The sequence below is a fragment of the Schistocerca serialis genome, chromosome 1, assembly GCF_023864345.2.
Source record: "Schistocerca serialis cubense isolate TAMUIC-IGC-003099 chromosome 1, iqSchSeri2.2, whole genome shotgun sequence".
Classification (NCBI taxonomy): Eukaryota; Metazoa; Arthropoda; class Insecta; order Orthoptera; family Acrididae; genus Schistocerca; species Schistocerca serialis.
In genome coordinates this window covers 1,105,742,093-1,105,766,113 of record NC_064638.1, presented here as the reverse complement: position 1 = coordinate 1,105,766,113, position 24,021 = coordinate 1,105,742,093, and positions in this window count along the sequence as shown.

The following is a 24,021-nucleotide window of genomic DNA, read 5'->3' as shown; positions in this document are numbered from 1 at the left end:
TGCGCAGCTTGCGCCATTCGACGGCCAACACCGCGGTTCCTAGTGTGTCCGCTGTGCCGTGCGTGTGATCATTGCTTGTACAGCCCTCTCGCAGTGTCCAGAGCAAGTATGGTGGGTCTGACACACCGGTGTCAATGTGTTCTTTTTTCCATTTCCAGGAGTGTAGATCCAGTTGCAGTACGACCTCCGATTACTATCTTGAAATGGAGAGAGGGCAGAGAGCATAATGTGTTGAAGTATAATAATGACACGGACATCAGAAAACAGGCTACTACTAGGGCTACGGTGTAAAAGATTCCAGCTACAGTTGGATGATGACATTTCAAAGTGCAGTGCAGATGCAGGTTGAGTTAGTTACAGAAAATGGAGCTAATGGCTGCCTGTTCCTTACTGCGAATGGTTTAATTACAAAATGCATTTTCATCGTGGAGTTTCTGAGGGAGAGGAATGCAAGGATCGACTTACCCTTCTGGTTGCATATTTATTAAAAAACAAGGCCGAACATGGTAAATACTAACCGGTCGTAAAATCAAGTATATTAAGGCAAGAGCTGCACACATCAGTAGTCAATCACTACACTGTAATTCTGCAAGGAATGAAGATCACATTGATGACAAAAAAATGACCCAAATGGCTCTAAGCACTATGGGACTTAACATCTGAGGTCATCAGTCCATTAGACTTAGAACTACTTAAACCTAACTAATCTAAGAACATCACGCACATCCATGCGAGCCGCGCGACTGCTACGGTCGCAGGTTCGAATCCTGCCTCGGGCATGGATGTGTGTGATGTCCTTAGGTTAGTTAGGTTTAAGTACACTCCTGGAAATGGAAAACAGAACACATTGACACCGGTGTTTCAGACCCACCATACTCGCTCCGGACACTGCGAGAGGGCTGTACAAGCAATGATCACACGCACGGCACAGCGGACACACCAAGAACCGCGGTGTTGGCCATCGAATGGCGCTAGCTGCGCAGCATTTGTGCACCGCCGCCGTCAGTGTCAGCCAGTTTGCCGTGGCATACGGAGCTCCATCGCAGTCTTTAACACTGGTAGCATGCCGCGACAGCGTGGACGTGAACCGTATGTGCAGTTGACGGACGTTGAGAGAGGGCGTATAGTGGGCATGCGGGAGGCCGGGTGGACGTACCGCCGAATTGCTCAACACGTGGGGCGTGAGGTCTCCACAGTACATCGATGTTGTCGCCAGTGGTCGGCGGAAGGTGCACGTGCCCGTCGACCTGGGACCGGACCGCAGCGACGCACGGATGCACGCCAAGACCGTAGGATCCTACGCAGTGCCGTAGGGGACCGCACCGCCACTTCCCAGCAAATTAGGGACACTGTTGCTCCGGGGGTATCGGCGAGGACCATTCGCAACCGTCTCCATGAAGCTGGGCTACGGTCCCGCACACCGTTAGGCCGTCTTCCTCTCACGCCCCAACATCGTGCAGCCCGCCTCCAGTGGTGTCGCGACAGGCGTGAATGGAGGGACGAATGGAGACGTGTCGTCTTCAGCGATGAGAGTCGCTTCTGCCTTGGTGCCAATGATGGTCGTATGCGTGTTTGGCGCCGTGCAGGTGAGCGCCACAATCAGGACTGCATACGACCGAGGCACACAGGGCCAACACCCAGCATCATGGTGTGGGGAGCGATCTCCTACACTGGCCGTACACCACTGGTGATCGTCGAGGGGACACTGAATAGTGCACGGTACATCCAAACCGTCATCGAACCCATCGTTCTACCATTCCTAGATCGGCAAGGGAACTTGCTGTTCCAACATGACAATGCACGTCCGCATGTATCCCGTGCCACCCAACGTGCTCTAGAAGGTGTAAGTCAACTACCCTGGCCAGCAAGATCTCCGGATCTGTCCCCCATTGAGCATGTTTGGGACTGGATGAAGCGTCGTCTCACGCGGTCTGCACGTCCAGCACGAACGCTGGTCCAACTGAGGCGCCAGGTGGAAATGGCATGGCAAGCCGTTCCACAGGACTACATCCAGCATCTCTACGATCGTCTCCATGGGAGAATAGCAGCCTGCATTGCTGCGAAAGGTGGATATACACTGTACTAGTGCCGACATTGTGCATGCTCTGTTGCCTGTGTCTATGTGCCTGTGGTTCTGTCAGTGTGATCATGTGATGTATCTGACCCCAGGAATGTGTCAATAAAGTTTCCCCTTCCTGGGACAATGAATTCACGGTGTTCTTATTTCAATTTCCAGGAGTGTAGTTCTAAGTCTAGTGGACTGATGACCATAGGTGTTAAGTCCCATAGTGCTCAGAGCCATTTGAACCATTTGAACCACATCCATGCCCGAGGCAGGATTCGAACCTGCGACCGTAGCAGCAGTGCGGTTCCATACTGAAGTGCCTAGAACCGCTCGGCCACAGAGGCCGGCGATGATGACAGGTCTAGAATCTTCCACTTTTAACTTCCAACAACAGGCCGAGTTAAAAGATTTATTATTGAAATATATACGTGTTTTTGATAAAAATCCATGTATTTTAATTATTTATCATTATCACAGGGAAGTACACTTTAACAAAATTTACTGCCAAAACACGTACTGGGTCCCATGGACGAAACGAAAAGCAGCGCCACGGAAATACGACAATTATTGAAGTGGAGGATTGTAGAACCATCACTGTCAATTTATGCAGCTAACCAAGAAAGACGTTGGATAGAGTATCTTGAAGTACTCGAACAAACAGTAAACAATCTGCCACTGTTCACCACATAGCACACACCTGCTGAACTAGTACGTGAGCTACAAGAAAGAAATGAATGGGTAGATCCTCTTCCTTGGCTCGAGAGAAGAACGCTCTTGGGAACATAAGGTAATGTAAATTTTATTCAACTTACAAAATAAGCACACTTTTTCTGAGTCGTCAATCTTCTGACTGAGTTGATAATTATTATGATGAGAAGTTTAGTTAGATATAAAGATATCAGATAAGAGACTGCATACTTTTGAAAAACTCAGCCAAATTCTTCTCTTCTACACTGGAAGCACTGCAAATGGCAACTACTTTACGCATGTCCTTAAAATATTATCAGGGTGGGTCAAGAACGGAGCTACTGTTAGACTATCCTAGAACAAATAAAATAGACTGTATTCGCATCTTACGATGTATCTACGTTGATGATTAGTACTATTTGACTTTTACTAAAGTTTGTAAATACATAACTAATATGTTGCGTGTTAGTAACTACCTTAACTGGTGAAATGAGAAGAAAATATTGGAACCATATATATATGGAATACACATACACTGAGAGAAGCCTATATCATTGTCGCTAATGGCACTGAAGCACTTGTTACGGGTGGAGAATTTGGATGACCTGAACTCAGATTAAGAAACCTCTGCCTCACTATTTGTACTTATTAATCTGAATACTAGGCACTGCACTGGCTGTGTACGGAATGACTAACTGGAATGTATGTATGTAAACAGCAGCTGTTAGAAAGACAAACCGAAGAGACATTTTAGCATTAGAGTGTATCTTGTATGAACTGTGAATTAAGGCAATGAAAAGTACATGTTGTGTTACTGCGCAAAGCATCTGCACAGAGTCGTGAATTTAGTAAAATTTTCCCCTACCTCGGTTAGTTTAGTATAAATAATGCGAGGTTATCCTATTTAAGATTACTTTGCCTGTAACATAAAAGATCGAAGACACTTTGTGTGCATAAAGCAAGACCCATCAGAGACTGGTATATGAAGGAAACGCCTTCATTACTAATTATTTGTAAACATACGGGGTAAATTGTTGCTATAATGTAAAGATGAAGATTTGATTTTGTATTAATAGAATTCACAACCTTGTGGATGGTGACGTTACTACATATAAACAGGCTATGAATGATTACTTTCTTTTAACACTTCGCGAATTCTCAGTAAATATTCTGCTCTGATTTTAACCTTCCTTTCTGTTCTTTTTGTGTTTTCTCAAGCTTTCGGGTTTGGATTTGACTTAAAGTAAAAACGCAAAGCTTAATTTTGTGTTATGAATGAATAAATGGTGGTGTAATGGTCTACATGAATGAAGAAACAGAAAATAATTTTGAGGATCCACTAGCTCATGTTAAAGTCGTGTAAAAACTATCCCATGGTATCGAATTTGTTTTCTGTTACGAATTATGGGTGTGGCTAGCACTGAAATATGGACATATTTATTTTTTAAATACACTGAGGTGACAAAAGCCATAGGACAGCGATATCCGCATATACAGATGGCGGTACCATCGCTTACACAAGATATAAAAAGGCGGTGCGGTGGTGTAGCTGTCATTTGTATTCACGTGACTCATATGAAAAGATTTCGAATTATGACGGCGCGACGGGAATTAACAAACTTTGAACGCGGAATGGTAGTTGGAGATAGACATCCACTTCGGAAATCGATGGGGGAAATCAATATTCCGAATCCACAAAGTCAAGAGTGTGCCAAGAATACATATCAGGCATTACATTTCACCATGGACCACATTGTAGCCGACGGCCTTCACTTAACGAGCGAGAGCAGCGACATTTACGTAGAGATGTCATTGCTAACAAGCAAGCAACACTGAGTGCAATAACAGGTGAAATCAATGTGAGACGTACAACGAACGTATCTGTGGGGAGAAATTTGGTGTTAATGGACTATGGCAGCAGCGCCTCTCCTCGGCTCGTGATCATCTCGTTTGGACTCTTAGACGACTCTCAAACTGTGATATGGTTAGATGAGTCCCGATTTCAATTGGTAAGAGCTGTTGGTAGGGATCGAGTGTGGCGCAGACCCCATGAGGCCTTGGACCCAGGTTGTCAACAAGGCACTGTGCAAGCTGGTGATGGATCCATTATGACGTGAGCTGTGTTTACACGGAATGGACTGGGTCCTCTGGCCCAACTGAACCGGTCACTGGGGAGTGGAGGATGAGGCTTATATGTGGGGTGGTTGATATCTTCAACAGACCAAATATTGTACACCTGATGGGAACTAAGCTACTTGTACGGGCAGGTAATGTCGCTCGGATGAAGGAACTTTGAGGCCTTTGAAATCCAATGGATTTTACTCCCCACAGAAGAAGACCGCTACGTAGACCAAAGAAAAGATGGAAATATGGAATTCATGACGGCTTGCTGCAGATCAGCGTAGAAGGTGATTGGCGGCAGAAAGAAGGAAACCGAATTCATTATCAGAGGACCGTCGTCGCTGCGCGCGGTCCTCTTCCCGTTGAAAACTTTTATTTCAGATATTTCTAATTATTATTGTTCTGATGAAAGACGAACAGAAATGTGTAAAGCTCCACCTCTGACAATATTAGTATTTTGTCTGAGAACAATAAAAGACAAAAATTTATTACTCATCCTATAAATCATGAAAAAATCTAATTCTCTTGTATCTGACTCCGATTATAAAAATATTCTCTAACTGCTCCTGACATTTCATACAATATTGCTCCTGCACGCAACAGACAACTTACCTCGTTTTGCCGCTGCAACTGCGTGAATATTCAGCATCCAGGAACGTGCTAAACTAATTCAAAAGAAATACTGCGATCCATGCAGAACGCAATGCTTGGTCACAACTACTGATAAAACAACTGGCACTTTTTTTATATAGATACTGAATTATCGGGAAGGGTTTGGTCAACAAGCTTTAAGAGGTGTAAAATGAAAGAAACCAATAAAACTTTTAATTTACTACGATAACAGATAATTTAAACACTGACAAACTTTACTTGATGTATTTCAAGAGATTAAATAGCAACAAGTTTAATTATTCCACAATGTCTACAGTCAATAATCACGCACCTGGTCACAACAAAGGTACCAATATTACTCTCAATGTATGCATACACAAATCTGACAAAATCCCTCCAGTGCGCAAGCACGCAACAATTAACAACAGTAAAAAGGTAAATTACCAAAAATCCTCAGTTAATACCAAGGTCTCCTCCGGCGCTACTAGCACGGTCAGGACAAGCTGCGACCTCATCCGTCGCGCGGCTTCTCCCCACCGTAGGCTGCGTCCGACTACTCTGAACAACGCACCCAGACAGAACAGCCAAACCATCTTAACTGGAGGCCCTGTAGAAAAATACTGCCATATCACAATCTAAGCTTTAGTGAAAAAAAATGAAAATCAGCCATGAACCACCTTTCATCACCTTATAGTACATTCCGAACACGACAACGTCACCTGCCCGATAGGTTTTGCCACTGTTCACATCCATTAAAAAAGGCCGCCCGACTGAGGTATCACTGAAAATGTTGCTTCTGTCACCAAAACCAAGATGACTTCTTAATTTGCCTTACATCTACATCTACATCTACATTGATACTCCGCAAGCCACCCAACGGTGTGTGGCGGAGGGCACTTTACGTGCCACTGTCATTACCTCCCTTTCCTGTTCCAGTCACGTATGGTTCGCGGGAAGAACGACTGTCTGAAAGCCTCCGTGCGCACTCTAATCTCTCTAATTTTACATTCGTGATCTCCTCGGGAGGTATAAGTAGGGGGAAGCAATATATTCGATACCTCATCCAGAAACGCACCCTCTCGAAACCTGGCGAGCAAGCTACACCGCGATGCAGAGCGCCTCTCTTGCAGAGTCTGCCACTTGAGTTTATTAAACATCTCCGTAACGCTATCACGGTTACCAAATAACCCTGTGACGAAACGCGCCGCTCTTCTTTGGATCTTCTCTATCTCCTCCGTCAGACCGATCTGGTACGGATCCCACACTGATGAGCAATACTCAAGTATAGGTCGAACGAGTGTTTTGTAAGCCACCTCCTTTGTTGATGGACTACATTTTCTAAGCACTCTCCCAATGAATCTCAACCTGGTACCCGCCTTACCAACAATTAATTTTATATGATCATTCCACTTCAAATCGTTCCGCACGCATACTCCCAGATATTTTACAGAAGTAACTGCTACCAGTGTTTGTTCCGCTATCATATAATCATACAACAAAGGATCCTTCTTTCTATGTATTCGCAATACATTACATTTGTCTATGTTAAGGGTCAGTTGCCACTCCCTGCACCAAGTGCCTATCCGCCGCAAATCTTCCTGCATTTCGCTACAATTTTCTAATGCTGCAACTTCTCTGTATACTACAGCATCATCCGCGAAAAGCCGCATGGAACTTCCGACACTATCTACTAGGTCATTTATATATATTGTGAAAAGCAATGGTCCCATAACACTCCCCTGAGGCACGCCAGAGGTTACTTTAATGTCTGTAGACGTCTCTCCATTGATAACAACATGCTGTGTTCTGTTTGCTAAAAAACTCTTCAATCCAGCCACACAGCTGGTCTGATATTCCGTAGGCTCTTACTTTGTTTATCAGGCGACAGTGCGGAACTGTATCGAACGCCTTCCGGAAGTCAAGAAAAATAGCATCTACCTTTGAGCCTGTATCTAATATTTTCTGGGTCTCATGAACAAATAAAGCGAGTTGGGTCTCACACGATCGCTGTTTCCGGAATCCATGTTGATTCCTACATAGTAGATTCTGGGTTTCCAGAAATGACATGATACGCGAGCAAAAAACATGTTCTAAAATTCTACAAGAGATCGACGTCAGAGATATAGGTCTATAGTTTTGCGCATCTGCTCGACGACCCTTCTTGAAGACTGGGACTATCTGTGCTCTTTTCCAATCATTTGGAACCCTCCGTTCCTCTAGAGACTTGCGGTACACGGCTGTTAGAAGGGGGGCAAGTTCTTTCGCGTACTCTGTGTAGAATCGAATTGGTATCCCGTCAGGTCCAGTGGACTTTCCTCTATTGAGTGATTCCAGTTGCTTTTCTATTCCTTGGACACTTATTTCGATGTCAGCCATTTTTTCGTTTGTGCGAAGACGAGTGCTGCCCGTACCACTATGTCCCTGGTAAAGACTATCAAGGCAAGTATGGATACCTGCGAAATCACCACCGCCGAAAAAGAGGAAGGACAAACCAGAATTTGGCAAAGGAAATCTGGGCTGAAAAATGTGACGCTAATAATTACGACCATGATGGACATCACAGGAGCGTACTACTCGTCAAAAGCAAGTTAGTAAACGTTGCTGTCTCCTCCGACCCTCCGCCTAATCCTACGTATTCTCCCGACGTGGCATCCATGACTTCTTTCTCTTAACTTGGATGAAGAAAACATGGTGTGGCAGGTACGAGGGACGTTCAAAATGAGTGCAACACTTTTTCTCTGGAAGCAGGTGGTTTTATTCAGGATTACAATACAACGTATTATTCTCTACTTTTTTGGCTGCAAAACTCTCTTTTTCAACGTAATCTCCGTTCAATACGACAGCCTTACGCAGCCTTACTGGAAAAGCCAGTGCCTGCTTGATGCCACTCTACTGACCAACCTCGGAGTCAACGTCTTGCCGCATTAGTAACCTCCACATAATCCACGTACTGCTTCCCACGGAGTCTGTCCCTCTTTGGACCAAAAAGATGAAAATCGCAAGGTGTGAAATACGGGCTGTAGAGTGGATGAGGAAGAACAGTCCAATGACGTTTCTCTCTGGTGCACAGATTTGTCACAGTCAGCTTCGTAGCATGCAACAAATTCCGCACAGAAGGTCCTCTGTTACTCTTTACGATTTTCTATGAGGCGGCGAGGAACCCAGTGGGTACAAACCTTTCACTATTCCAACTGCTGGACAAGTGTTTCAGCACTACTAACAGAGACGTCCACTTGTGCGGCGAGGTGTTTGTTTGTGATACGTCCATTACCTCGAATGAGAATGTCGGCATCACTGCATGAGTCGCAACTGGGGCCGGCCGTGGTGGCCGGCCCGTTCTAGGCGCTCAGTCTGGAACCGCGTGACGGTCGTAGGTTCGAATCTTGCCGCGGGCATGGATGTGTGTGATGTTCTTAGGTTAGTTAGGTTTAAGTAGTTCTAGGTTCTAGGTGACTGATGGCTCTGAGCACTATGGGACTTAACTTCTGAGGTCATCAGTCCCCAAGAACTTAGAACTACTAACTAACCTAAGGACATCACACACACCCATGTCCGAGGCAGGATTCGAACCTGCGACCGTAACGGTCGCGCGGCTCCAGACTGTAGCGCCTTGAACCTCTCGGCCACTCCGGCCGGCAGGGACTGATGACCACAGATGTTAAGTCCCATAGCGCTCAGAGCCATTTGAACCACTCGCAGCTGGGTGCGGCCGCCCAGCACGCGGGAGATCGCCCAGGCTTCCGCGACCTTGTTGCGATTATGACAGACGGCTTGCCCAAAGGCTCACCATGCTTTTGTTCACTGTCAGGTCTCCTTAGATTGCAAGCGCCTATGAATTCTGCGATGCTCTGGTTTTCCGCCAAAAGAAACTCAATGACAGCGCTCTGTTTAGAAAGCAATCCATTACAGACTCTTGAAGACTACGTATAGCACCACCAGCTATAGGAATTTCTTGAAACTATAGGGGATGAAGCCGCAATATTCAACAATGTCCTGCAAAAAATTCCGCATTTTTTTTTCAACCCAAACTCAATGAGAAAAGGAGTATTTCATTACTTATTGAAGGCCCCTCGTATTTCAAAAATGATGACGAGGGTTGTTTTTGAGATAGAACGTTTCCTTTACAGTCAAAATACCTGAGTTGTACAACCAATTTTTCCATCAAATGATCCACTGCTGGAAAAATATGTCGCGTTGAAAAGGGAATATGTAGAGATGAACAAACAGTATCACCAAGTCTCATGGTCGCCGTTTGATTCTTTTGGTTGTCCTCGTACAAGCTCGTGATTCCCTTTTAATAACAGTGTCACCTTTAACAGTATCTCCTTATCTTTCAAATCCATATTGTTGCCAGTATGTCGTTATGAAACATCGGCAGTCACTTCTTTCATTTTTGATACGTTTTCGGCTATGTTTAGTTTATTTGTGGTGTTCAAGAAGTTATTCGGTCTCCCACTGTAAATAAATGGTCAAAATCATAATTTGTACTACTTTGTGTAACCTAAAAGTGCCATTTCGCTACAGATTATCCTTTGTTACAGTAATTTGCTCAAGCACGTATCCATTACAATGAAAACGAAACAGCTCTTCTGGTGATGTCTTTTTCTGTAATTGTGTCTATTGCCATTCCTGGTGCATGCTCTGAGATACAGGAGTTGGACAAAAATATGGGAACACGGTGAGATATGCCTGCTGGAACAAAAAATGGAGGTGCTAGGCAAGCCTCCAGGTTATACTGTTTTATGTCACCACCAACAGCACCTGTACACTGTCCTCAATACATTGATAGTGTAAGCCGTTGTGTGCATGTATGAGCTGAACGAATTCGAATGTGGGCAATCGTTCGGTGCTCGTATGGTGTGTGTTTCCGTGACCAAGTGGGCGTAGTGTTTGGTGCTTCAAAAGGCACCGTACTAAACGTTTATGCCACATGCAGAGTAAGCGGAGAAACATCACCCGCTGAGTCACAACACGAACGAAACGGTGTGTTGATTGGTCGTGACAGACGGTTATTGAAGAGGATCGTGACGAAAAATAAAAGGGCGACAGATTCAAAAGTCACTGCAGAACTGAAAAACTGAAAGTCGCCCTCGCATGCCCCGTTAGTACCAAAACAACACGAAGGGACCTCCAAAAACAGGGAATTACAGGACGAGGTGGTATTACAAAAACCACCCATCAGTGATGCAAATGCCCGTAACAGGAAAACGTGTTGCCGACGTTGTAAATACTGGAGTATGGAGCAACGGAAGAAAGTAATTTGGAAGGATGAGGCTTCTGTTACACTTTTTCGAACTTATGGCCGAGTCTACATCCCAAGAATGAAATATCGCGGGAGTTCCGTGACGAACTGGGCAGCCATATAGCCGTAGTGTTATTCCATGGGCTCCATGGTTACTCTGTGACGTCGAATTAGTGTCACGAATCATGTGACCATTTTGGCGATTGGTACGATTGTTCCCCAACGATAATGCAGTATTCCAAGACGACAAGGCCTCGGTCCAGCCAGCTTACATAAGCTAGAACTGATTTTGTGAGGACGAGGAAGAGTTTTAGCATGTCTCCTGGTCGTCACAGTCACCAGATCTCAATATTATTGAGACTTTGTGTTCCATTTATGACTATCCATTTCCATCATTTTTACCTGAACTCGTCACTTTCGTGCTAGAGATCGGTATAACATTCCCTCGAAAACCATAAAGGACCAATATTTATCCACTCCGAGGCGACTGTATTTCCTACGCCGTATTAAGTGCGATAATGTGTTGTGCTTTTCGGTGTTTCCCTATTTTTGCCCACCCCTTGTATACCATACTAACAGTACCGAACGACAAAATGTTTTGTAACAGTTTATTTTGAAACCGATTTCTCTGCAGAATCCACCGAAATTTGCCAACAGACGCTCAGCTCTGCAAGGAAATCAACATGCCGGTAATGGTGAGATCATAACAGATTGAATCTGAGCTCAGTTTGACCTGATATCTAGAAGTAATTAAGACTCACAGCTGGTGTAGATGAAATTCAGAGGATAACATTTGACTTGTTTCTCTAGTTATTCATGCACCATCTGTCTTTTTCCGGATTTGTTTTTCCCGAGTTAAGTGCTCAAACATCACGATGTCGCTTATCGATCTTTACCTCGACGATTATTAATCTTTCGGCGAGGCAGCTGTAGTATTTTATTTCTCCTCCCAGACCTCATCAATTATAAAGGCAACAGCTGCCGCTACATGACGTTCTAAGTGAGTTTCTGTGTTTATCTTCGTGAAAGGTCACAAGTATTGAGCATTTTATCGCTAATCCGTTGTTTTCTTTACTGCTGTGACGTCAGTCCGTTTTCCTATAGATACGTGTGGAAGTTCTCTCTGTCAGTTGTAAATCTCCTCTGAAATTTGAACTTTGTAATTTACAATTAATCAGCGTCCATTCTCTTGAAAGGGAACGTGTTGGATTCCTTATGTGTCTAATATTTTATTGCTTTTCAAGTAATAGGATGTCTCTCAGGGGTAAGGGCTGGAACACTGGAGGCTTTCTTCATTTCTAAGTTCCTTTCCCGCTTCTCTTCCTATTCTGTACCAACACAAACGTCATCTTTCTGTGAGATATAAGTGGTCAGGTCATCAGTTTACCATTTGCGCATTTCGGGTGTAACACACTATTCAGTTATAGCAATGCTTCACTTTTACCGTGACAGATGAGTAAGATTTTATACGTTCGGATTTCTCCAGAAGTGACAAGGCTTTATTCACCTAAATGTAGCAATACCTTAAAATGTGGGCGGCTGTTGGATTTCAGAGATATGCTCATGAGATTTGGCTAGAACGAGTATGAAAATGAGTGAGCATCAATAAGGACCAAGCACACGGTAGTAGCAGTAACATAAACGATTTGTTTTGTGAAGTTTGAAGTCTTACCTTGTATGCGTTGTAGAGCAAAAAAGTGAATCGTGTTTCTGAGTGTATATCTACAACAGTTGAGCGTGCAGGTTCAAATGGTTCAAATGGCTCTGAGCACTATGGAACTTAACTTCTGAGGTCATCAGTCCCCTAGAACTTAGAACTACTTAAACTTAACTAACGTAAGGACATCACACACATCCATGCCTGAGGCTGGTTTCGAACCTGCGACCACAGCAGTCACGCGGTTCCAGACTGTAGCGCCTAGAACCGTTCGGCCACCCTGGCTGACGAGCGTGCAGTTAAGGATAGGTACCACGAAAATAACTCGCCAAATAAGAATCTAAACAAGGACCTACAGAGCTGGAAATTGTGGAGAATAAGACGTAACTAAAAGTATCTACTGATGGCATAGGTATGTCGAATCATGTTTTGGCATTGTAAAGAAAAGTTGTTTGCTTAATTTAATCTGCAAATATGCTGCTATTAGAGATTCATCATCAAACAATGATGGTAATTACTACAGTTCTCACCGAAGTCGGTTTCATTTGTGAGAAACTGCCCTTCCATTGTCATGAATACATTGTTACATAATGTATAGGACGTTTTGTGACATCGAAATGTATGGGAAGATCCTTTTATCACTTTTTTACTCGTGAGTACCACATAGTAGGGAACTGCAACGCTGATATTGATTTTACCTGTGGAAATATAAACTGAAATTGTAAATGAAGAGATGTAAATTGATTTGCATTCAGTTTTTTTATTTTTTATTTATTTATTTATTTATTTATTTTTTTGCTCACGTTGAAAACTTCTTTAACAACTGTGTATGTAAGAAATCTCTGGAGATTATTGCAAGACACTTCATGAACCGCTGAACTCAGGTGCGGTCATCGCTTACTGCTTACAACCGAGTAGGATGGCGGTTCAGATCTCATTCGGCAATGCAGATTGAAGTTTCTCGTTTCTCCGTAAGTCATTTAAGGCAAATACTGGAATATTTTATTTAAAAAAGTATTTCTCCATACCGTTGTTGTTTTCCACCTGAGCCACATAATTTAAGCGTTTGTTTATTATACATACTTAATAATTAGTCAATTATAATTTGGAACTAATTACGAAACGGTTATTCTGCTCTTGTTTCATGTTGAACGAGTTGGGATCGGAGCAGCAGAGCTTCGTATACATCGTTAGAGTAGTGCCCTTCAAAACGAAGCGTCATTTCAGCCGATAAACAGTGATTACGAGAAGATAGTGCATTGTTTTTCTCTTTCCCTGTGATCGTTATTGAAACACTGTGTAACTGTGAAACAAAAATATATTGTAAGCGACTTCTGCTAAACATATTCTAGTTATTTACCATTTGTATCTCCTCCTGAAACACTGTCACATTCCTCACGATGCAACACAGTGTAACTTGTAATTCCACAAAAACATAAGTAAGCGTTTCATTTATCAAACGTAGAAGAATTTGTTACATGTCTAATTTAACTTGGAGAAGTTCAAACAAAAAATGAAAGAATACTTTTAAAAAGTTACTAGATAGTTGTAGTAGGCTTATCCGTCCCATTATTATGAAAATGTATACCACCTAAAATATTAATGTCATTTTCAAAAGTTATAAAACTTGTCTTATACAGGGTGTTACAAAAAGGTACGGCCAAACTTTCAGGAAACATTCCTCACACACAAATAAAGAAAAGCTTTTACGTGGATATGTGTCCGGAAACGCTTAATTTCCATGTTAGAGCTCATTTTAGTTTCGTCAGGATGTGATCAAATTGTAAATTTTCACAATCAACATGCGTGGGCTGACGAGAATCCGCACGCAATTGTGCAATCACGTCATCAACACAGATTTTCTGTGAACGTTTGGGCAGGCATTGTTGGTGATGTCTTGATTGGGCCCCATGTTCTTCCACGTACGCTCAATGGAGCACGTTATCATGATTTCAAACGGGATACTCTACCTGTGCTGCTAGAACATGTGCCTTTACAAGTGAACAACATGTAGTTCATGCGCGATCGAGCTCCTGCACAATTGAGTCGAAGTGTTCATACGCTTCTCAACAACAGATTCGGTGACCGATGGATTGGTAGAGGCGGACCAATTCCATGGCCTCCACGCTCTCCTGACCTCAACCCTCTTGACTTTCATTTATGGGACATTTCAAAGCTCTTGTGTACGCAACCCCGGTACCAAATGTAGAGACTCTTCGTGCTCATATTGTGGACGACTGTGATACAATACGCCACGCGACTGCTACGGTCGCAGGTTCGAATTCTGCCTCGGGCATGGATGTGTGTGATGTCCTTAGGTTAGTTAGGTTTAAGTAGTTCTAAGTTCTAGGGGACTGATGACCATAGATGTTAAGTCCCATAGTGCTCAGAGCCATTTGAACCATTTTGAACAATACGCCATTCTCCAGGGCTGCATCAGCGCATCAGGGATTCCATGCGACGGAGGGTGGATGCATGTATCCTCGGTAACGGAGGACATTTTGAACATTTCCTGTAACAAAGTGTTTGAAGTCACGCTGGTACGTTCTGTTGCTGTGTGTTTCCATTCCATGATTAATGTGATTTGAAGAGAAGTAATAAAATGAGCTCTAACATGGAAAGTAAGCGTTTCCGGACACATGTCCACATAACATATTTTCTTTCTTTGTGTGTGAGGAATGTTTCCTGAACGTTTGGCCGTACCTATTTGTAACACCCTGTATATATTATAAATGACAAAGTTTGTGCTTATGTTATTATGTTTGTTACTTCTTCACGCTGAAACTACTGGACAGATTTGGATGAAATTTGAAATGGAGATAGCTCGTACCCCGAAGTAACAAATAGGCTAACTTATATATACCCACCTTTCAAAGAGGTGACGGTGGTGGTGGAAAAGTAGTGTAGCCCATGACGCACAAATACCTATATTTAATTCATCCAGCATTTCAGAGTGAGAGCACTTCGTGATTTGCAACAAACTTTACGAGACAACTTCAAACCTCTAGGATACATTTCTCACTAACAACCCTCACAAAAAATGATGAAAACAGTTTACGGCTTACTATATTTTTCGCTGTTCATGCAGTAAAACTTTGCAATACTTTTTTTCAGACAACACCCACATGGACCACTGCATGTACCAGAAATATTATATCATTGTATGACAGACAGTTCAGGAGCTATGATGTCGTAAACACTGAGATATGTGAAAAACTGTTGCACCATGTATGACGTTTTAATTTATCACTTCTTTACTGCTAACTCCATTCACAACATGTTCAGTATCCACACATGGCGCTGAACGTTCCTACGAAAACATATTGCACGACACATAGTACAAGAGATATGACGTCAGATATTGAGATGCATGAGGAAGTGCAGCAACATGTATGACGTTTTAATTTATTATTTCTTTACTACTAACTCTATCCACAACATTTCGCAGACAGTATTCAGATACGTCTCTGAATGTAATTATAAAAGTATATCATTGTAAGAGACATACTTCTGGCGATATGACGCCATTCACACTGAAATGCTTGAAAAACGACTACTAACTCTATTAACCACACATTTCCCAGACAGTAGCCACATGTACCCGCAAAATGATATCATTTTCTGGCACATATTTCAGGAGATTCCACGTCGTAAGCACTGAGCTGCGTGAAAATTAAACTGAAGGGTGAAAATCGCTAAAGTTATAGGTGAAATACGTGTAAAAAACATGTTAAATACATGTGAAACATGTTTGACATTTTCTCGCGTCCGTCGGCCGTCGTAATTTAATATATTATTATTATTTTGATTGTTGCCGACTTACGTGGTGGGCCTTAATAAAAATGATATTTCATTCAATTTTGTTGTACGATTAAATGCTTTTGTGAAGTTCTCCTTTTTAACAATATTAATCTTAAATTATTTGTTACGTTAATGAGTGCTAGACTCGCTGAATCTTAAAACATGAGCATATAAGTTGAACAATGGAATAAACTTTTCATATTAATTTCCTCGGCTAGTCAGTTCACTTTAAAGCAAAAAATCTTTAGTTATTGATTACAATTGCGGCCCAGACACGTGCGAGAGTATTTTTTCTTACCTCCGTTAACCATTGCATTGTAGTCGGAGTCCTGGCTCTGGCTCTCGGCTGTGGTACTGAAAATAAGAACCTTAAAGCTACGTATTTTCTGCAACGTCGGGCGGCTGTGGAGTAAAATGTATATTATGTTCATAGCGGGCGAGTTTTTCGCTTCCGCTAAATTTCATAAGTTAATATCGCCATGTAATGGTGTCGTTGGCTGCATCGGCCGCTGCGATTGTTACACTGTAAATTACTCGAATGCAGGTTAATTCAAAGGAAGGCGGACATGAAATCGGGATAACCTCTTACAAATTAAAAGTGAATAATGATATTAAATCAATATATTATATGCTTAATTAGTACAAATATGCTTACATTTACCAGCACTCGCAAGATGTCCGTCTACACGCAACCAAGACAAGAGAAGAAGTGAAGACGACTAAAACATTAACAACAGAGCGTATCTTGTCGTCTCGTTAGATCATTTTGTTATATTTCTTTGCACTCGAAACTTACACAGAGAAATTATTACAATACGGGTGCATGATCAAAATCTATATTATTCAACTTTTAGCCGGCCGCGGTGGCCGTGCGGTTCTAGGCGCTGTTGTCCGGAACCGCGGGACTGCTACGGTCGCAGGTTCGAATCCTGCCTCGGGCATGGATGTGTGTGATGTCCTTAGGTTAGTTAGGTTTAACTAGTTCTAAGTTCTAGGGGACTGGTGACCTAAGATGTTAAGTCCCATAGCGCTCAGAGCCATTTGAACCATATTCAAGTTTTAAATGTCTCTTCCTTATAAATACCGTTTTTTAAGTCTTTTCGTATTATTTCACTGGGGTAGCTATAATCTGTATACGCTGGAAGTCACAAGTAAAACGCTCATTCTGAACCCATGTACCGATTTCAACCCAATTTGGTACACATTTTAGTTACGATCTGGGAAGAAATACTGTGGGGGTAATAACCACCAGCCTCCTACTGGAGTGAGGATAATAACGTAGACAGAGAAAGGAGGGAGAAGGAGACAGGCAAGGAGGAGAGAGGAAGAGATGTAAGGAGAGAGATGAAGAGTAGATGGGCAGGAAGAGAGGAGAGGAGGAGCTGGACAGAGAAAAAACATAGAAGGACATTGATAGAGGTAGAAGAGAGGAGGACATTGACAGAGATAGGAGGGTGGAGGGTGTGATGAGGAGGGGGAGGAGGAGATGAAGAAGAAGAGATGGACAGAGAGTGTGGGTGTAGGAGGTGGACAGAGAGAGTGGGTGAAGAAGGTGGTCAGAGAGGAGGGGGAAGGAGGAGATGGAAAAAGGCAGGAGGAAGAGATTGACTGATAGGAATGTGCAATAAGTACATATTAGGGCATTTTTATAAATAATTGTTTATCCCCTAGTAACACCATGGAGCGCACTTAGTTTTCATTAAAAAAGAAGAATACTACGAAAAATGATTTAATTACTTTGAGAAGTGGATCTATCTCTGGAGCTGAGCGTAAATTATATCTACGTTAGGACTATAGCAAAGACACAGGCAAAAATCGTTAAGAGCCGTCCTACGGCGCCATCTCAGTTGCCACATTCTCTGGATAATAACTAAGAAATTTTTTTTCTAAAAAGGACCTCCATCAAAAGTATCAAATACACAGCACGGCGTTCGTGTTAGCTCATGTGCGGACGAATAACAACACAGTTTGTTGCGGTGGCGTCCAATAAGCCGATATCTGCTGAACGTGCTTGTGGATGCAAAACGGCCGCAGACAAATACACGCGGGGTTTCCCACCTAACTCTGGCAACTGCAGCAGCTTTGTTAAATTTGATGTAACAAGATAATGATCAGCCGAAGGATGTTTTGTTCCAAAAACCCCATTTGCTTTGGCTACGAAAATTCACTAGAATAACACATGCTAAAAGATACAATAATTACTATAATTCTTTTAAAAAACTGGAATTTTGTGCGAAAAAAAGCCGATAAACATGAGAAAAATTAAGTGACGTAACTCTTTCGAGGTTCCGACAAGAAGTCATAGAATAAAAAATAACTCATTGCCAGGAAGTTTACCGGACCGTCAGTCGAGAGTGGCGTAAAGTCCACCCAGAGCTTGCCTAGGTGGTACCGTGAAGAAGCTGCGTGAACCTTATGGGCGATGCACCGTTCTGCGTAAGTATATAGAGCTTTTGGGACCAAATAAGCGTTGAATAATTTTCTTCTCCTGAATATGTTTATTGCAGACGCTTGAGTTAGGAGGAACACACTGTATAAACAACGATGTATGTAGCGAATCCGATCCGTCAAATTTATTTTGGCTTGATCCCCCCTATAAGCTTCCGAGGCATCAAATTTTACTGTCGTGCTATATTGGAGACAGTATGTTGCTCCTCCTCGGTGAATGCAATAACTCGGTGATATACAGGAAGAAGAAACATTCGCACACTCTGACTTCGCAGCGAGATTCTTCATGCACTGGCAATACAGAAACATCTCTCACAAAATTTCTTTCTGTGCATATTTCGAGCAATAAATAGACGTTTAAGATCGGCAGTCTGACAACACTGTAATTACTTGAAGGACAACTACCTCCGTCAGGATATAGCAGTAGTTCTGTGCAGTTGGGTTTGCGTGTAAGAGGTCGACGGTTTGATTCTGGGTCGTGGATCATTTGCTTTTGTTTTCTATTCGCGTGGTACGGTATCTGCCGTCTTAATCGTCATACAGCGATTACGGTGGGTCTTACGAAAGCAGAAACGAAAATACAGTCGTTTTCATTGGTCAGCTTTTAAAGACGCGGAATGTTTCGCACCACTTCAGTTATTATATTCTAAACCCGTTTTCTGTGTGCCCACCCCCAATGGTCCTATCGATTAATACCAACCTGTATTCCCGCCACGTTCAAGTCCATTACAGTCCGTTAGGGTCTTACGTCACCAGTAAGGCCAGCAACGTGTTTTGCAAATAATTTCGATGGGACCATTGGGGGGGAGGGGGGGAGGGGGAGGGTAAACAGAAAACAGGTTTGGAATCTAGTAGATGTAGTAGCGCGAAACAATTCGAGTCCACGATGTGCAAAAGGCTTCTTTAAAGGCTGACCTATGAAAGCGATTGTACTTCCATTTCTGTGACCGTAGTACATAATTGCAAATTTTTGTAGAAGACCCATTATAAACGTTGTATGACGATTAAGAAGCCAGATACCGCACCACGCAGACTACTTTTAGCAAATGAAAACGAATATGCCTCAATCCAGAGTCGACCCCTCGAGTTCCTGCATGCCAGCCCAAAACACTACTCGCTGCCTCAACTGCACAGTACTGTTCTATCCGCTGACAGAGGTTGCCAGATCGCCAGCCTTTAATGTCCCTTTATTGACCGAAATATGCGCAGGACGAAATTTTGTGAGAGTCATTTTTGCATTTCCATTATATGAGGAATCGCGCGCGAATTTTTCTTCCCCCTGTATGTGAATTATATGCAGGCAGCCCTTACATACGTTGCAGGCATAACAGCCGAATCCAGGATGGACAATATGTGGAGTATCTGTGGAGTTTATCGCTACCACATGGTGGGTATCTGCTAAATTTTATGCCCCTACACGAACATCTGCTCTAAACACCCCGACTTCAGTACGTATATTTAACGTATTGAAATCAAAAAAATTCAGCCTTCTTAGCACACGATCCGTAACTTTAACTCAGACCTCACAAATCGTATATAATTTGAAGACTGGTACAAAACTACCCGTGCTATTTCGTGTACGTTAGATCTATGCAGCATCTCGTGGATTCGTTTGCGTTTGTTTGGTGTATGTATGTGCCACATTGAAACACATTCTGAGTTCTACGTAAAAATAGCCGGTAGAGGTTGTAATGTACTGACTATTAGCGCCGTTACTTTCTCAGGCTGAAACCTAAAGCTCCTGTCAACAGGGAGTCTATTCTGATCCATTATCCCTCTATTTTAATTCTGAACATCTTTGGCTAATATCTTTCAGAAGGTAGTTCACTTTTTACCGTATTAACCTGTAAGATAGCATACACTTTTCCTTCCGAAGATAATTTCAAAAATTATTTAGTATACCAAATATCATTACATCAGGTAAATAATATAAGAGCACAATGGCAGTGTGTTTGCATAACATATTGTATGCTGTAGACCTAGATGGTATCAGTGTCTTCAAATATTAACCAAGTTGGCACATTTCAATGAAACATAACTCCATTACTGCATAAACGCTCAGTACTAATTGCACTCTATAAAGTGGCACTTTTGCAGAGGATGTTGGAAGCAAAAGCTTGCGAAGCCTCCTCCTCCCTGGGAAGACGGCTTTCAGCTTGCGAAAGAAACTAACATGCAAGTGACACGAAAATACAGTTAATGTCAGTTGTTCGAACAGCGTAGATGATAGCGCACAAGACTACTTAGCCTTTGGGTTCAGGTTCGATCCTTACTACCGTCCCGTGTATAATTTTTGTATCGCTCCCTTGTTCGGTTTTAGGAAACCAAACGAAGAACACGTCTGGCGACACCGACTCTGGTGGGCTGCATGAATCTGCGCTCGCCAGGACCTGATTTTCTAACTTCAATGCTAATTAACTGGGAAACGGAGCAACGAATCGGATTTTTTTGTTAACAATTATTTCTCAACACAAACTAACCTGTAACACATTTACAATTTTTTCGAATTGTTTCTGACCACCCTGTATACGTATATGTATGGGTGTATATGTACGTGCACACGTATGTATATGTATAAAACTTTTTCGAAGACTACTCTCAATTTATTTTAATATTTAGTATCTATTTAGAAAATGTCTAATAATTACGTTGACATACATTTCAACTCGTTACGGAGGCTTTGGCGATAATACAAGAAATGCGTGCCTCACAGGAAATACGATCCCCGAAATGAACTTGTGACGTCACGTTAGTTGCCTTGCTCAACATACATCACACGTGCTCGATTACATCCAGAGCCAGGCAGGAAATCAGTAAGTCAATGGAAAGATACCCACTAAAGTCCTTAACGCAGTATGTGTTATCGACAGCGTGAGCGTATTTAAAAGCGCTTTTATGACGAACTAAATTGATCTAAAAGAGCACCTCGTTCCTCACCGGAGATGATCGCTGTAACTTGTAAGATCTGTAGTGTCTTGTGCTGTGGCCCATGCCACTGTCTGAAGAAACGTGACATAAATGGTGACTAATTATTAAAACGAAGTTATAGTGGTCTTCAAAAAAGTTACAGAAATTAATGATAAGCTACACAACTCGCTATTAGACTATAAGCTTCAGTTGACACGACTGATGGAATGCCGGCCGGTGTCGCCGTGCTGTTCTAGGCGCTACGGTCTGGAGCCGAGCGACCGCTACGGTCGCAGGTTCGAATCCGGCCTCGGGCATGGATGTGTGTGATGTCCTTAGGTTAGTTAGGTTTAATTAGTGCTAAGTTCTAGGCGACTGATGACCTCAGAAGTTAAGTCGCATAGTGCTCAGAGCCATTTGAACCATTTTTGAACTAATGGAATACACAAATAGCGCCTTATCCGGCCGCATAGGCATTGTAGCAACGTTGCTCTGTGCACTGTTTGCATTTGACAGAGGACGTATGGTTCCTAGTGGTGAAGATGGAATAAACAACACAACCATTTTGTTTGTATCGGACGAATTTTGTACGTTTTTCGTCTGAAGCGTGGACTGTAACATCGAATTTTTTTCAGGCATCACTCTTCGCCGTATTTCCAATTCTATGTACTGCAGCATTTAATTTTAGTTTTACACCTCCACTATCTCACAAAACACAGCTTTTTAGAGGCCATCTGACCCAGACAGTCGGTCATTTTCACCCTCTCAAAGTTACTTTGTAAGTAGGCTGTTTAGGTTTTCTTATTGGTAACGCCACGTAGCGCTCTGTATGAAAATCACTGGCTGTGCTGTGTGCAGTCTGTGGCTAGTTTGCATTGTTGTCTGCCATTGTAGTGTTGGGCAGCTGGATGCGAACAGCGCGTAGCGTTGCGCAGTTGGAGGTGAGCCGCCAGCAGTGGTGGATGTGGGGAGAGAGATGGCGGAGTTATGAAATTTGTAAGACTGGATGTCATGAACTGCTATATATATTATGACTATTAAGGTAAACAAATTGTTTGTTCTCTATTAAAATCTTTCATTTGCTATCTATGCCCATCAGTATTTAGTGCCTTCCGTAGTTTGAATCTTTTATTTAGCTGGCAGTAGTGGCGCTCGCTGTATTGCAGTAGTTCGAGTAACGAAGATTTTTGTGAGGTAAGTGATTTGTGAAAGGTATAGGTTAATATTAGACAGGGCCATTCTTTTGTAGGGATTATTGAAAGTCAGACTGCGTTGCGCTAAAAAAAATATTGTGTGTCAATTTAAGCACAGTCATGTATAATTGTTCAAAGGGGACGTTTCATATGTCGACCCTTAGCCGAGGATACATCACTGGAATCTTCTGATTTTTTATTGTAGTTTGTGTAATTAGTGTAGCTTTAGTTTATTGCTAGCGCGTAATTGTAGAGAGAATCTCCTTTGTAGTTGCAGTCTTTCATTGTTGTACAGTAAAACAGTTGTGGCATGCATGTAAATTTGCACCAAGTAATTCGCAGCTGCGATTGCAATTAACTAGATATTTTTTTCAGTGCTATGTTAATGTGTTCTCTTATTTTTGCTCTTTAAATTGTGCTTTTCTGTGTTATCGTGTGAAATATTGTGACAATAATGGCGTGTGAAAAACGTAACACTAAGCTCCAAAGTAAACTGAGAAATAATAGTGATGACGAGCGTAGCTTATCAGCACCACTGTGTAATGAATTAACAGACATTCAAAGTAGTAATTTGGTAATTGTGCATAGGCAAATGGAGCGGGCGGCAAATAATGGTGTAGACAGTGAAACAATTAGTGAACAGGGAAGCATTATCGATGGATCGGTCGGCAACAGCTCGCCTCAGGATTCCGAAATGACAGGACACAATATTGCAAATACTGTAGACTCAGGTTTTGGGTTCTCACCGTTTTCTCAAATGAGTCAAGACACATTTTCCGCTTGTCAAAATGTGAATGTTGCCGGTGCAAATTCACTGCCGAAAAGCACTGAAGAACATGTTTCAGACACCAGTGCATTGTTATTACAGCTAATGCAACAAATGGGACAAAGGCTACAAAAGTTAGACACAATGGAACAAAATCTTCAAAAATTAGACACAACGCTTGAACAAAATCAGAAACAAATGGGACAAAATCTTCAAAAGTAGGACGCAATGGAACAAAATCTTCACACCACGCTTGAACAAACACGTAAAGATTTAACTACTGAGTTACATAAAATCGAATCGAAATGTCAAAAAGTCTGTAACGACGTAAAAACACAAATTTGTGAGCATTTCCAACCCATTTTTTCCCGTCATGAAAATGCATTACAGAATCACAAAGCAGCCATAAAGGAACTGCAAACTATTGTTCATGAAAATCACGACATCTTGCAAGCTAAAATTGACTCAGCTGCATCTACCGATTCGGTTATGCAGCTTGCAAAAACTCAGGAAAACTTAAAA